Source organism: Ostrea edulis, chromosome 1 (assembly GCF_947568905.1).
Source record: "Ostrea edulis chromosome 1, xbOstEdul1.1, whole genome shotgun sequence".
Taxonomy (NCBI): domain Eukaryota; kingdom Metazoa; phylum Mollusca; class Bivalvia; order Ostreida; family Ostreidae; genus Ostrea; species Ostrea edulis.
Genome location: NC_079164.1, coordinates 10,016,491 through 10,029,420, shown reverse-complemented (window position 1 = coordinate 10,029,420; position 12,930 = coordinate 10,016,491). Strand labels below are relative to the sequence as shown.

Genomic DNA, 12,930 nt, shown 5'->3' with positions numbered 1-12,930 from the left:
TTCTCTGTCATGGTCAGACTCTGTTTCCTGCAGACATGCTCACACAACTTTTCATAGATATTAAGATACACCTTTGGCAAAATAAGTTGGGAGCATCCTTAAATCAACTTGGGTTATGTCTTAGAATGTATCTCGACGAGATCTTTTAAACACCTTACGTTCCCTAGGCCGTCCTAACTACTTTTAGAAGAGCGTTCTTATTCCTTTACATTTATTCATACATATGATATTCGTGACATGTTTCCGAGTAGGCAATAAAAATCTAGACAAATACAGCTAGAGAAAAGAAGAAGGAAAAACCCATTATTTATATAGATATTCTTCATATAGATACCAAATTATAAGATTATTTACAACTCCAAGTAAAAACAAATTACGTGTATAATAAACAGATATTGTTGATATGCGAACCCATGCATGCGTTTCGTTATTAGTATGATTTTTTCTTCTTTTTAGATTGAATGCAATGCGAAACCACTGAGCCACGCAATGCATTTACACGATAGTTTAAAAACTTGAATTACACGTGCTCATGTCAAGGTCAGATATAAAAGATAATTGAAAAATCGTTTTTCCAACACTTGTATGTCAAATCGGCCTGAATTTAATTTATGAGTCTTTTAAAGTAATGTAGCGAATAGTCAATATCTCTGAATATCTCCTCTCGGGTTCTGAGAGCTCTTCGCATCAATACCATAGATGCCGCCATTTTTATACAGACTTAACATGATCTTTGGACAAGGGTTTTGCTGTCCTAAAGGCATGTCCTAAATCAAGATTAACACGTGTCCTAAGATGAACTTTAGGACACGTTAGATTTGTGAACACTTTACTGCATCTTGTAGACTGCGCGAAGTTCGTAGACTGCGAGAGGTGCATGCTAGGCTGAGTTTTGAATATAAAAAATTGGAACAAAACTAATAAGTTAAACTAATAAATTCCATGTTATTTATTGGTAACTTGTTAGGGAAACAATAATGTTATGCACGTGGCAACAAAACGAATTCGTCTTTGTGTTGAGCAGATCCATGCAGAAAAGTGATTCAGTTACAACCATTATTAAGGTCAAGGCTAGCGCTATATATACAAACGTATACACGCTGCAAATAGGCCCTGATGAAATTGGTCTATTTAAGTGATTCTCAATTATTTATCATGTTTATGCTGTTATAAATCATTACTGTGAGTTGCTTATTTACGCTTCTATTTGTTTTCATGTATTATTTGTGTATACCTGTTCTCAAGCAATTTTTGTTTCCTAATTTGATGTCCATTTTTATGTAGACAATATGGCTGAATTACATTTACAGTTCACTGATGTGGTTTACAGTGAAGAAATGACGAATCTCAAAATGTAAAGAAAATAAGACTATACGGTATTATCATTTTGATTACTTTTCATAATTTACTTATTTTTTCAGCAATTTAGGTTAAAAATCTGAAGTATGAATGCAGTAGACCTTCTGCATGAATCAGAATGAATCAGAAGAGCTACACGCCTTGTGGTTTTGTGCATCAGTCGTGTTCGATTTGAGATGCGTATAACAAGGTATTGGGTGTCTTTTCTGTTATGTTTTTCTAAAGAGTTATTGTTGCCAATAAGTGCATTGTTATAATAATCCCCCACTCGCCATTAGTCAGTGAGTAGTTTCTATGTATGTTGATTTGATTGATGTGCATTTGTATGAGAGGGAAATTCTGTAGGTCATGTTAGAAATAAGCCACAAAGTGACTAACATTTATATATGAATTGTACTATTACACATCTTGCGATCATTCCAAGGGGAAAAGTCATAATTTATATTCACTTGTTTTTAATTAGACACACTTTGTAAACAAAATCTTTTTTGCGAAAAAAAGCGGATGTAAAACATTAATTTCTGTGCATACCTCTGCCAAAACCTGGAGTTTACGACAATTAATTAGGGATTTATATGTTCCTCATCTGTGTATATCACAGTTACTGGATGTTGGGATAGAGATAGTGGTTTTTGCAATATTTTGCTTCTGCGACTGTTATCTTCATACGATTTATCAAACACAACAAACATTCGCTTTAGTTCGGAACTGCCTGTTATTATTCTAAGTTATCAAACAATCTCTACCTGCATAATTGCACACCAAACATTCTCCGTATCATATCAGTTTTAGCTCACCTGAACCGTAGGATCACGTGATCTATGTTCGCTCGCGACGGCGAAACTCGACTTGACTTGTTTTCCACAAGAACTAGGCCAATTTCGATTAGACATGACGCGAAAACATTATAGAGTAGAAGAGTTAAGTTTGATCAGATGAAAAGACAACACCCCTTCCAAGGGGAGATAATCAAGAAATAGTACATGTATGAATAAGGCCCTTGTTTAAAAAATCTACCCCAAAACCACTGCACCATATAATACTTGCAAGAACGCCATATTATACGGTTGTCATTACCTTGTATTTCGTACGCTCGCTTCTCAGCTAGGAAGTCTCGGGTTCGATTCTTGATCCCGGTGCCTCAGCTAGGAAGTCTCGGGTTCGATTCTTGATCCCGGTGCCGCGCATGGCTGTTCCTTCGCCAAGCGCCCGTCATTAGAAAGGACCCCCCCCCCCTCCCCCACCCCCCAGTCTTTCCAATATGACCTTGAAAGGAGGATCGCGTTACGATAGGCTTAGACACGATAAAGAAATCTCACTACTACGGTCCTGAGCGCCATGCATAGGTGTAAAACGTCATTTCACCCACAGTTGGTGACGCTTCTAGAAGAGTGAAATATGATTGATTGATTCTTTTTCGTCCGTCGAGAATTTTTTTTACTCCTATTGATACTTTACCCGGTGTAGGCGAAGCATCACATTTAGATGATTATGCTTACTGCTTAGCTGCTCTCAGGGCCGTAGTAGTGAGCGTACCGACGCCTGACGCGACAAGGGACCTCCGTTTTTAAGGTCATATCCGAACGACCCGTGATTCTCACCTTAAGTGCCGAGAGTTTGAGTAAGAAGCAATGACTACCTATTTTAACGTCTTATGCATGGCATGAACGGAGCTCGAACTCACGATCTCCCGGTTACGAAGCGACCGTTCTTATACTGAGCTACCGCGGAGTGAAATATCCTCGAGTGCGAGATGAAACAACGGAACAAACATATAATGTAGAGTTAAAACACCAGGAGCCCTGTAGAGAATTATAGTTGTTTACAGGTTACATATAAGGATCGCCATTCATATCAACATGAAAATATTCTTCTCGAGAAGCACAAAGATACTGTTTATAGAATCAATGTGCGAGCATTCTCAGGTGTGTAAATCAATCCTTAGGGGCCAAGGCGGAGGTACAGAAGAGGTTTTATGTAAGTATCAAAAATATTTAAAATTATCTCACGTACCCAAAGAATTTTTTTGTTCGATTAAAGGATACATCGCATGTTTCCAAAGTATACAAAATTATCTCCTCATGATGTGAATATGTCGTCAACTGTGACGTCAGGCATTCAGCAGTCCGAGGGATGGATGGACTGATGATGAGACGCCAGACATTGTTATACTAATATGTTCGGCAGACAACACAAATGAGGACAGCATCAAGTACTGTATTCGCCATCAATAACAGAACAGGCATAAGCAACGTTCTATAACTCTTGTAAAACAAGTCTTTTGAATGGAATTTACAGACGCTGACCAGTAAGGAGTAAGGATGGATTGTATTGTACATTGTTTAACGTCCCACTCGAGAATGTTTCATTTATATTGGGACGTAACTATTGCCGGTGAAGGGCTGCACAATTTAGGCCTATGCTCGGCGCTTACGGCCTCTGAGCAAGGAGGGATCTCAGGATTTTTTAGGGTCTGCAGAGGGCCGAAATTCGACCCCATTCCCAATGCTGAAAAGCAAGTGTTTTTCCCAAATTCCCAAATGATGGATGCTTTGATGAGAATATGCCATAAGGAGCCATCCAACCTCGGTGTCACTCTGTTGCAAAAAAAAATTGTGAGAGTTTTTTCTCTGCCAAAGACCGGAAATTAAAGCTTGTTTAAGCCAGCTACATTGATAATGAAATATCAAATGGTTAACTTTTTGCTTGTAAGTTGTTTTTCTTATTTTATATTTGTATGAAACAAATTTCCCAATTTCAATCAAATATCGCTGATTTTCCCAAACGTGAAGGCCCTGGCCCCTGGATTCAAGGGGTAAAAAAAACACCTGACAAGCACCTATTCTTACCCGGGTCATCGCGGAAATAAGGATGGAACTCGTGACAGAGATTGACACAAGTAGATTTGGAGGGAGATTACGTAAGATGTGGGAACAATAAAGTACATTTTAACCACCTGAATACAAGCATGAGAACGACTTCAGTATAGCATAATTACGAATGTTAATTCATGCACTTCTAGTAAAGAAATCACACAACTTTTCTCAAATCAACAACATCAAAAGGTATGACTTTTCAACACTTTACACGACCATTCTTCATGATAAATTAGAGACTAGACTTTTTGACATCACAGACAGTTGCTTCATCAACAGAGATGAAAATAGAAAACATGTATATCTGGTGATCATGGAAAGCAAGCCGTTGGTAAATACCCATCGGCTAAAGCCAGGTGTAAAACAGACGAAACATGTATCTACTTTCTTCTATTACTGCTAAAATCTACAAATATTGTTTACTTTGATACTGTTGAACAAAATATTTAATTATCTAAAGAGATTTGGCAATGAACGATTAAATATTACAAAGTAGTTACTGTAAATTTTCTTTATAAATAACATCAAAATCCATTTATTATGTCAAACATACAATGTACTGAAATGTAAAACACCCAAATGTTTTTATGAACTTCTCAACAAAAATTCCTCTGTGACAACAGGCAAAAAAGATGGAGTGAGCTTTTAGAAATAGATAATACTGAGTGGAAAATAATCCACAAAATACCTTTTATAACAACAAAAAATAGTAAACTTCAATATGGTTCCAATATGTGAACTCAAAAATGTGTACCTTTTGTCACAATGAGGAAGAAACAATAAATCATATAATATGGGGATGTAATTGTGTTCAATCATTTCTAGCTGATTTTGAAGTTTATTTAGAACAAAGAACAAATTGTCAACTAGCCTTTACAAAAAAGTCTTTAATAGTAGGCATCCCTGAGAAAAACAAGGGTATACAAAATATTCTCATCATTTGGTTAAAGTATTAATATATTTATACAGTAAGGTGTACAGAGAAAAATTTGAGTGTGCGTTTTGCAATATCATTTTTAAAGTTATTCTATGAAACACAAAATTTATTTCTTATAAAAATGGTGATACTGAAAAATGTGATGCCCTTTGGAACAGATGGAACCAAATTTTTTCATAGATCTTTCTCTCTCTGAAATAAGTAAACACTTCTGTAATTCTATGTTACATGTACATGTATATTATGAAGATATACCATGAACTATTTACAGAATGCTTGTTGAAAAATGATAATTTAAAAAAATACTAAGAAAATAAATAACACCAAGAACTAACACCCTAGCATTTTTTGATCTACATGAAAAATATATATTTTATTGCTAAAAAAAATCTTTCTTTTTCAAACTCGTACAACGTTTTAGTGTATATAACTTTAAAACTATTCATAAGCTTTGTCAGTATTTAGTGAAAGCTATAAAACTATTCATAAGTTTGTCAGTATTTAGTGAAAGCTATAAAACTATTCATAAGCTTTGTCAGTATTTAGTGAAAGCTATAAAACTATTCATAAGCTTTGTCAGTATTTAGTGAAAGTTACAAAACAATGAGACGCACTGTATGTTAACTGTCATTGATGATGCTTCATTTTTCGTGACTTAAATTTATTTCTATTTCTAAAATTATTTGTCTGATAATATATATTTACATATTGTAATAATTCTGAATCCTCTGCCATTTTCCTGTATTGTACAAAGTGTACCTATGAGCCACAGGGCTTCTTTAGTCAATAAATAAAACTAAAACAAAAAGTACATGTAACCCCCCCCCCCCCCTCTCTATAAGATTGGTGAAAATCACAATATACTGGTCATTTAAAATTACAACATGTAGAAAATAGTGCATTTGTATACCTCATTATCTTACAATGCGGCAGAATTATCTCTGTGATGATTACGGAAGTCCCAGCAATAAAACAAAAATAAGTTAATACACCCCAAGTCATAATTATCTTATATTTCCTTATTTCTTTTTTCTCCTCATTTACAATGACCTCGTAGATGTTATCGTCTTTAATTACAAAATTTTAGTTATCTCGCACATTCGTTTTTTCGTAATTACAATCATAAGCCTGCGGCTATAATGATCAATTATTTTTTTTCTCCTCCTTTAGAATGACCTCGTACACGTAGCTCTGTTACCCATCGTCGGAAACCCACGGTTGATTACGCTTCGTTCCTCTCTCCATCACGTGTTGGAGAGAGGAACGATGCGTAATCGACCGTGGGTTTCCGACGATGCTGTTACCTTGCTTGGTTACAAAATTTTAGTTATCCCGTAGAAGACTATATATTTGTTTTCTTGCAATCACAGATTTTATAAATACTATTAGAGAGTTTTGTTTGTGTATTGTTAAATGTCCAATGTGAGAATTTTTCACTCATGTACTGTAGTGACGTCACCAGTTTTGGGAGAAGTGCCACAAATTTTGATGTATGGATAACGTTCACGGTCTTGTTGGTGATGGTTGTTTGTCATGCCAGCACTTTTTGAGAACATTGTGTGCCTTCGTTCAGAAAATATATAAAACGTGCTCCCCATCTTGGGATTTCCAAACGGAAAATAACTCCATACGATAAGGGGATATAAAAGTCAAATCGGCCCTTAGATGGGAATATATAAAAGCACGATATACATTTGATAAAGCTCTTAGACGAGCTGAGCGCGCACCTACAAGAAATCAATTGATAATGATATTAAGATATGAGCTTTACAACACCAAACGATCTCTGGAATTAAAATCAAACTCTTGCTCCTAGAAATAAACAAAATATACCAATGCAGGTTTTGTATGATGAAGGAGATGTTTTATAGGATGAGATTGATCACTGTTTGTTATCTTCACCTTTATAGGAGTGATGAGATTGATCACTGTTCGTTATCTTCACCTTTATAGGAGTGATGAGATTGATCACTGTTCGTTATCTTCACCTTTATAGGAGTGATGAGATTGATCACTGTTCGTTATCTTCACCTTTATAGGAGTGATGAGATTGATCACTGTTTGTTATCTTCACCTTTATAGGAGTGATGAGATTGATCACTGTTCGTTATCTTCACCTTTATAGGAGTTATGAGATTGATCACTGTTTGTCATTTTCACCTTTATAGGAGTGATGAGATTGATCACTGTTTGTTATCTTCACCTTTATAGGAGTGATGAGATTGATCACTGTTTGTTATCTTCACCTTTATAGGAGTGATGAGATTGATCACTGTTCGTTATCTTCACCTTTATAGGAGTTATGAGATTGATCACTGTTTGTCATTTTCACCTTTATAGGAGTGATGAGATTGATCACTGTTTGTTATCTTCACCTTTATAGGAGTGATGAGATTGATCACTGTTTGTCATTTTCACCTTTATAGGAGTGATGAGATTGATCACTGTTTGTCATTTTCACCTTTATAGGAGTCATGAGATTGATCACTGTTTGTCATTTTCACCTTTATAGGAGTGATGAGATTGATCACTGTTTGTCATTTTCACCTTTATAGGAGTGATGAGATTGATCACTGTTTGTCATTTTCACCTTTATAGGAGTCATGAGATTGATCACTGTTTGTCATTTTCACCTTTATAGGAGTGATGAGATTGATCACTGTTTGTCATTTTCACCTTTATAGGAGTGATGAGATTGATCACTGTTTGTTATCTTCACCTTTATAGGAGTTATGAGATTGATCACTGTTTGTTATCTTCACCTTTATAGGAGTGATGAGATTGATCACTGTTTGTCATTTTCACCTTTATAGGAGTGATGAGATTGATCACTGTTTGTTATCTTCACCTTTATAGGAGTTATGAGATTGATCACTGTTTGTTATCTTCACCTTTATAGGAGTGATGAGATTGATCACTGTTTGTTATCTTCACCTTTATAGGAGTGATGAGATTGATCACTGTTCGTTATCTTCACCTTTATAGGAGTGATGAGATTGATCACTGTTCGTTATCTTCACCTTTATAGGAGTGATGAGATTGATCACTGTTCGTTATCTTCACCTTTATAGGAGTGATGAGATTGATCACTGTTCGTTATCTTCACCTTTATAGGAGTGATGAGATTGATCACTGTTTGTTATCTTCACCTTTATAGGAGTGATGAGATTGATCACTGTTCGTTATCTTCACCTTTATAGGAGTGATGAGATTGATCACTGTTTGTCATTTTCACCTTTATAGGAGTGATGAGATTGATCACTGTTCGTTATCTTCACCTTTATAGGAGTGATGAGATTGATCACTGTTTGTTATTTTCACCTTTATAGGAGTTATGAGATTGATCACTGTTTGTCATTTTCACCTTTATAGGAGTGATGAGATTGATCACTGTTCGTTATCTTCACCTTTATAGGAGTGATGAGATTGATCACTGTTTGTCATTTTCACCTTTATAGGAGTGATGAGATTGATCACTGTTCGTTATCTTCACCTTTATAGGAGTGATGAGATTGATCACTGTTTGTTATTTTCACCTTTATAGGAGTGATGAGATTGATCACTGTTTGTCATTTTCACCTTTATAGGAGTGATGAGATTGATCACTGTTTGTCATTTTCACCTTTATAGGAGTGATGAGATTGATCACTGTTTGTCATTTTCACCTTTATAGGAGTGATGAGATTGATCACTGTTCGTTATCTTCACCTTTATAGGAGTGATGAGATTGATCACTGTTTGTTATTTTCACCTTTATAGGAGTGATGAGATTGATCACTGTTTGTCATTTTCACCTTTATAGGAGTGATGAGATTGATCACTGTTTGTCATTTTCACCTTTATAGGAGTGATGAGATTGATCACTGTTTGTCATTTTCACCTTTATAGGAGTTATGAGATTGATCACTGTTTGTCATTTTCACCTTTATAGGAGTGATGAGATTGATCACTGTTTGTCATTTTCACCTTTATAGGAGTTATGAGATTGATCACTGTTTGTCATTTTCACCTTTATAGGAGTGATGAGATTGATCACTGTTTGTCATTTTCACCTTTATAGGAGTGATGAGATTGATCACTGTTTGTCATTTTCACCTTTATAGGAGTCATGAGATTGATCACTGTTTGTCATTTTCACCTTTATAGGAGTTATGAGATTGATCACTGTTCATTATCTTCACTTTTATAGGAGTCATGAGATTGATCACTGTTCGTTATCTTCACCTTTATAGGAGTTATGAGATTGATCGCTGTTTGTCATTTTCACCTTTATAGGAGTTATGAGATTGATCACTGTTCGTTATCTTCACTTTTATAGGAGTCATGAGATTGATCACTGTTTGTCATTTTCACCTTTATAGGAGTTATGAGATTGATCACTGTTTGTCATTTTCACCTTTATAGGAGTTATGAGATTGATCACTGTTTGTCATTTTCACCTTTATAGGAGTTATGAGATTGATCACTGTTTGTCATTTTCACCTTTATAGGAGTTATGAGATTGATCACTGTTTGTCATTTTCACCTTTATAGGAGTTATGAGATTGATCACTGTTTGTCATTTTCACCTTTATAGGAGTTATGAGATTGATCACTGTTTGTCATTTTCACCTTTATAGGAGTTATGAGATTGATCACTGTTTGTTATCTTCACCTTTATAGGAGTGATGAGATTGATCACTGTTTGTCATTTTCACCTTTATAGGAGTTATGAGATTGATCACTGTTCGTTATCTTCACTTTTATAGGAGTCATGAGATTGATCACTGTTTGTCATTTTCACCTTTATAGGAGTTATGAGATTGATCACTGTTTGTCATTTTCACCTTTATAGGAGTTATGAGATTGATCACTGTTTGTCATTTTCACCTTTATAGGAGTTATGAGATTGATCACTGTTTGTCATTTTCACCTTTATAGGAGTGATGAGATTGATCACTGTTTGTTATCTTCACCTTTATAGGAGTGATGAGATTGATCACTGTTTGTCATTTTCACCTTTATAGGAGTTATGAGATTGATCACTGTTTGTCATTTTCACCTTTATAGGAGTTATGAGATTGATCACTGTTTGTCATTTTCACCTTTATAGGAGTTATGAGATTGATCACTGTTTGTCATTTTCACCTTTATAGGAGTTATGAGATTGATCACTGTTTGTTATCTTCACCTTTATAGGAGTGATGAGATTGATCACTGTTTGTCATTTTCACCTTTATAGGAGTTATGAGATTGATCACTGTTCGTTATCTTCACTTTTATAGGAGTCATGAGATTGATCACTGTTTGTCATTTTCACCTTTATAGGAGTTATGAGATTGATCACTGTTTGTCATTTTCACCTTTATAGGAGTTATGAGATTGATCACTGTTTGTCATTTTCACCTTTATAGGAGTTATGAGATTGATCACTGTTTGTCATTTTCACCTTTATAGGAGTGATGAGATTGATCACTGTTTGTTATCTTCACCTTTATAGGAGTGATGAGATTGATCACTGTTTGTCATTTTCACCTTTATAGGAGTTATGAGATTGATCACTGTTTGTCATTTTCACCTTTATAGGAGTGATGAGATTGATCACTGTTTGTCATTTTCACCTTTATAGGAGTTATGAGATTGATCACTGTTTGTCATTTTCACCTTTATAGGAGTGATGAGATTGATCACTGTTTGTCATTTTCACCTTTATAGGAGTTATGAGATTGATCACTGTTTGTCATTTTCACCTTTATAGGAGTGATGAGATTGATCACTGTTTGTCATTTTCACCTTTATAGGAGTGATGAGATTGATCACTGTTTGTCATTTTCACCTTTATAGGAGTTATGAGATTGATCACTGTTTGTCATTTTCACCTTTATAGGAGTTATGAGATTGATCACTGTTTGTCATTTTCACCTTTATAGGAGTTATGAGATTGATCACTGTTTGTCATTTTCACCTTTATAGGAGTTATGAGATTGATCACTGTTCGTTATCTTCACTTTTATAGGAGTTATGAGATTGATCACTGTTCATTATCTTCACCTTTATAGGAGTTATGAGATTGATCACTGTTTGTCATTTTCACCTTTATAGGAGTTATGAGATTGATCACTGTTCGTTATCTTCACTTTTATAGGAGTTATGAGATTGATCACTGTTCATTATCTTCACCTTTCATCCAACGAACAGAATGACCTGGAAAGATGGAGAGTTGATTTTGATGGAAGTGGAAGTAGCGAATTTGATAAAGTTAATTTCCACCCAAGACAGCGACGATAAGAAACATACCAATATGAGGCATCCCAAAAAAAAAAGGGGGGGGTGCTCAAACAGAAAAATGTCCATACCCAACATCCATCAAACGTGAAAGAAACAAATTTAACATGTTATACAAAACATGTGTTTACCATATTTTACTTATCCAAAATATACACAATAGAACATACACAATTAACACGTTACATAAAAGTCATTATCTACCATAATTACCTATTTATCCCCAACCCTATTTCAATTTTTATCAACAATTTGGTACAGGATATTAACGATCTTGATTTAGGACTAGAAATAGTTAACCGTAAGCTGTTTATCTTATTATATACAGATGACATTGCTTTAATAGTCAAGTTGCAAAGTATTTGTATTCTTCGTTTATGCACTGACAGTCAGTTATTTTCAAAAATTAAGCATGTAAATTGTATGTATATGTATTTATGCATACATGCCAATGGTTATATATTTCCCCCAATATTTCATAAAAGACTACTGAACTTGGTACTGCAGGTATTTACTTACAACATGTATGCATTTCTAATGTGTATATTTTCATGTATTTTTCATTTACTTCTTAACGCTGTACACCTTTTTTCTTCCTCGTGTACTGCATTTAACTTTTGTGTTTAAAGAGGCATATAGGCCCAATGGGCTGGGTGTTTGATTAATTTTCAAGCTGCTCGTTAACAAAATGTCTGTGAATACACGCATGTCACTATGAATAAATAAACTACTACTACTTTACATTTATATACATATTTACATGTATAGCACTTTTTTTTTCAATTCACGCAAGCAACACTTGCTAGGTGTACATGTTTCCAACTGTTTCTTTCCAATAGGCTTTTTTATATCTGGATACCATTCTATAATGGTACCGAAATTCAACAAATGATTGAATGAAATGTCTACAGGGATGGGCGACCTCATTTTTAAAGGTCATATCCAAAATACAAACAAAAAAATCCAGGTGACTTTCATTTCTGCTGCCGCTTAGAAAAAATCAGTTACAACATTAAGTTAGTTCCATCATCATGTGACATCAAAATGAGATGGGTATATAGTCTGGTACATCATCTGGTATCAAAACTATATCTGGGTATCCATACCAGAGCTCCTCGTGACCTGAATAAGAATGAAACGTCCCTGAACATGATGAAACTGAACTCTTTAAGCATGTCACTGTGGCCTTGATTTCAAAACACAAATGTGAATCAGCTTTTACAATGTGACAAACTGAAGCCCTGAATATGTTGAAGATCCTGATATCTCTTTTAATGAGTCATTTAAATCACAGGACCCATGGGCCACATTGCTCACTTGAACAACAATACCCAACTGGACCCAAAACAGCTATCTAGCATCATTTACTACAAATCTATAATTTTTCATCCTTCTTTATACTAGCTATTTCTTCTCAAGTTTACTGGACAAGTGATGGGCAATTGGACCAAAAACCATAACTGATTATTGGTAATAATCTGACATAATTGGAAT

At 34.9% G+C, this 12,930-nt stretch overlaps 1 protein-coding gene across 1 annotated transcript in view; it reads right to left on the bottom strand.

The window, feature by feature from the left end:
• Positions 1 to 11,545: 11,545 nt before the first annotated feature.
• LOC125664148 (uncharacterized) overlaps positions 11,546 to 12,930 on the bottom strand; it is a 26,835-nt gene continuing 25,450 nt past the window's right edge. The window contains exon 6 of the mRNA XM_056152631.1: positions 11,546 to 12,558. The gene's annotated coding sequence lies outside the window, so the exon portion shown is untranslated. The remainder of the gene's footprint in view (positions 12,559 to 12,930) is intronic.